The following is a 2,726-nucleotide window of genomic DNA, read 5'->3' as shown; positions in this document are numbered from 1 at the left end:
TTACTGCATTACTCTGCTAAACTGATTCTTTGTTAATATCAGAATTGTTGTGGCAAAATCTTGTGACTTCTTCCTCCACTATTATGTCTATCAAGTCAACGGCTTGGCATTCTTCATTCTCATCAGCACATTTTAAAGCATTAAATACATTGAATGTGATCTACTAATCATTTATCCTCATGGTTAATTCACTTTTCTGCACATCAATTAAAGTCCACCCAATAATAAGAAAAGGTTTTTCAAGAGTAATTGGCACGTCATGGTCAGCTTCACATTCTAGAATAAGAAAATCTGTAAGAAAGATAAATTTAACTACCCTTACCAATACGTCTTCAATTTTACCTTCCAGATGGGCATAGGATCAATCAACCAATTGTAAACTCATCGTAGCAGGTCTTGCTTTCCCAATTCCTAGCTTCCTAAAAATAGACATAGGCATTAAATTTACACTCGCTCCTAAATCACATAATGCCTTACCAACATAATGATTTCCAATGAAACATGGGATAGTGAAACTCTCAGGGTCCTTCAACTTTAGAGGTAGTTTGTTTATCAATAATGGTGTGCACCCTACAGTGAGAGGAACAGTTTCAAATTCTCCCAACCTATGCTTCTTCGACAGTATCTTTCATGAATTTTACATGATTGGGAATTTGCTTTAAAGCTTCTACTAGTTGTATGTTAATATATAGATGCTTCAAAACATCTAAAAATCTTTTGAACTGGGCCTTTTGCTTACAATTGTGGTATCTTTGAGGAAATTGTAGAGGTGGTTGTCCTTCAGGTTGCTGATATCATTTTACTGTGGCATTTTCACTAGCAAAGTGATTTGATTTTTTACGGCATGTTGTTGTTTTACCTTTTTAATTGTAGTGTGCTTTTTAGACGATCCAAATTATTTTCATGGTTAAATTTTGTGTCCTCCTCTGCCGTTGTATTTTTTTGGCAACATGATCTGATTTTGCCACAACATTCTTCTACTTACCATTTTCAAGTGTAGTATGTCTTTCAGATGGCTCTAGGATTTTTACCTGGTCACATCTTGAGTCGTCTTCTTATGTGGTGACATTTTGAAGAACATCATCTAGCTGAGTTTCGCTTCTGAGAGTGATGACTTTACACTACTCATTCCCTTGTGTTCTTGAATTTTTGATATCACTTGGCAATGATCCTTGTGACCTTGAATTCAAAGCATTAGTTATTTGCCCCACTTGATTCTCAAGAACTCAGAGAGATGCAGCTTGACTCTGAATTACAACATCATTCTTGGCCATATATTTTTTCAAAAAATCTTCAATAGAAGTAAAAGATGATGCTTCACCCTGTTGAACATTTTGCCTCAGCATAGGATGGTTATAACCAGGCGGTGCATTGTTGGCATTCTATCTTTCAACATTGTTAAAATCCCCTGCACCTTGATTATTCCAACTAAAATTTGGATGTTGTTTCCACCCTGCATTGTAAGGGTTGGAATAGGGGTTATTATTCATGTAGTATACAGATGCTGGGTTTGATGGGCATTCGTCAAACACATGGTATTCACCATAAACACATGACAGCTCTGCTGATTTCATCTCCTAGATTACAGTTGGATTTCTCATTATTTTAATCATATTAGCTAAAGAGGATACTTGGGCTATCAACGAAGTGATTGCATCAAGCTCGATAGTACAACAGCTCTCTTACCAATCCCAACTCTCGTGATTAGATACTGATAATCATTGTTGGAAATATTTTCCAAAATCTTGTATGCTTCATTATAAGTTTTGTCCAACAAAGTACCACTGGCAGACGTATTAACTACCATCCTCGTGTGCACATTCAACCCGTTGTAAAGCATTTCAATTTGAGTCCAATGCTGGAATCCATGCATCAGACATTTTCTGATTAACTCCTTAAATCGTTCCTAAGCTTCATATAGCATCTCATCTTCAAATTGCCAGAAAGATGTAATATCATTTCTCAACTTAGCATTTATAGTGGGAGGATAATACTGTAATAGAAATCTCTAGCAAAGGTCATTCCATGATGCCACTGTTCTCGACGGCAAAACATATAACCATGCCCTGGAACGATCTCTTAAAGAATATAGGAATAGCTTAAGTCTCAAGGCGTCATTAGGAACACCTTATTGTTTGAATGAATCACATACTTTTAAAAAGAGTCTTAAATGTAACCGTGGGTCTTCAGTGGCGAGTCTACAAAATTGTCCTACGGTTTGTAACATTTAGAACATTACTGGTTTCAATTCAAATTGCTGAGCTTATATATTTGGTCTAACTATCCCTGGATTCAAATCATTCATCATTGGGACAACATGCTCTCTGATTGGCCTATCTCGATCATTAGCCAGACGTCTAATGGGAGGATTTTCATTGCGCTTATTTGGATTGCCATTGAGATCATTCTTGTTTCCAGCCATTCTTCTTAATTCTTTTCTATTTCTCCTCAAAGTTCTGTCAATCTCTAGATCAAAAAGATATTCTGTGTTGACAGTAACGCCTCTTCTCATGCAAAAATGGCAAACCTATAAGAGTTAAAGATAACTAAATTAGATAAAGCTAATGAAAGTAAGTAAAATTACTATACCAATTTCACCAAATTGTCGATCCCCGACAATGGCGCCAAAAACTTGTCGTGTGTAAAATGGTGTGCGGTTTTTGTGCAAGTATACACGTCTGTTCAAGTAATAAAGTGATGAGTCAGTATCGTTCCCACAAGAATCA

At 36.2% G+C, this 2,726-nt stretch overlaps 1 non-coding gene across 1 annotated transcript; it reads left to right on the top strand.

Moving 5' to 3' along the window:
• Positions 1 to 1,862: 1,862 nt before the first annotated feature.
• LOC121225956 (small nucleolar RNA R71) lies at positions 1,863 to 1,969 on the top strand. The gene has a single exon (XR_005923859.1). It is a non-coding gene; the product is annotated as a small nucleolar RNA R71 (small nucleolar RNA).
• Positions 1,970 to 2,726: the final 757 nt, after the last annotated feature.

This window comes from Gossypium hirsutum, chromosome D13, assembly GCF_007990345.1.
Source record: "Gossypium hirsutum isolate 1008001.06 chromosome D13, Gossypium_hirsutum_v2.1, whole genome shotgun sequence".
In the NCBI taxonomy this organism is placed as follows: Eukaryota; Viridiplantae; Streptophyta; class Magnoliopsida; order Malvales; family Malvaceae; genus Gossypium; species Gossypium hirsutum.
Note: the sequence above shows the minus strand (reverse complement) of the source record. Positions and strands in the feature narration are given on the sequence as shown.